The sequence below is a fragment of the Eriocheir sinensis genome, unplaced genomic scaffold (assembly GCF_024679095.1).
Source record: "Eriocheir sinensis breed Jianghai 21 unplaced genomic scaffold, ASM2467909v1 Scaffold415, whole genome shotgun sequence".
Taxonomy (NCBI): Eukaryota; Metazoa; Arthropoda; class Malacostraca; order Decapoda; family Varunidae; genus Eriocheir; species Eriocheir sinensis.
In genome coordinates, this window is record NW_026111738.1 from 305,001 (window position 1) to 305,990 (window position 990).

Below are 990 nucleotides of genomic sequence, written 5' to 3' on the forward strand. Positions count from 1 at the left end.
ACATACAGAAACGTAGGACATCAAACAACACAAAACAAAACAAAACATAAATATACCAAAATACAAAACAAAGAAAACAACATTCGATATACAAGTTGCGAATAAGTGAAAAAAAAAAGAAAAAAAAAAAGGTCGATTATAAGACACTTTGGTTTCTCACATCAGCTATTTCGAAAGGTCAAAGAGGGGGTCAATGGGGTTCTAATGAGTGCTTCTTAAGATTCACGGTACAGGGGAAGGGTCAAACTACAACTAGGGTCATAAAACTACTCCTGGAAATGACGAGAACTCCATCGATAGCCTTGTCAAATATGTGAACTTGGGCGACGAAGCGTTTTGCAATACCGCCCTTTAAGTCATATTGCAAAAAGGTCACAAAACGAAAAATAGAAGAAAAAAATAAACAGCAAAATGGAAAACAGGTGACCAAAACAAAACCCACAAGAACATACAACAGAAAAAAAAGACAAAAGAGACAAATTGCAGGTAGGTGAGAGTGCCGCCTTGGGCCAGGTGTTCCGCTCACCTGGCCCGCTCGCTCCCTCACCTGTCATTTAGGCGTCATTACCAGGTGGTTAGGGGGCTATTTAGGGCTTAATTACGAGCCCCGCGGCGCCCACACACACACACACACACACACACACACCTCATGCTCTCTCTCTCTCTCTCTCTCTCTCTCTCTCTCTCTGTTGCCTTTCCCTTCCTTCGTTGTTATAATTATATTTTTCTTCTTATCTCCTTCGTTGCTAATTTACTGAATATTAAAAGATAGCAGATATGAGGCTAATGTTTCCTATCGCTGCCTCCTCCTCCTCCCCTCCTTTTCTTTTTTTATTTCTTCTTCTTCTTCTTCTTCTTCTTCTTCTTCTTCTTCTTCTCTTTCTTTTGCTGCTTCTTCTTCAGTCTCTTCTTTCTCCTCCTCCTCCTCCTCCTCCGCATCATCATCATCATCATCATCATTACCATCATCATCATCCAGCCTCAAAAGAA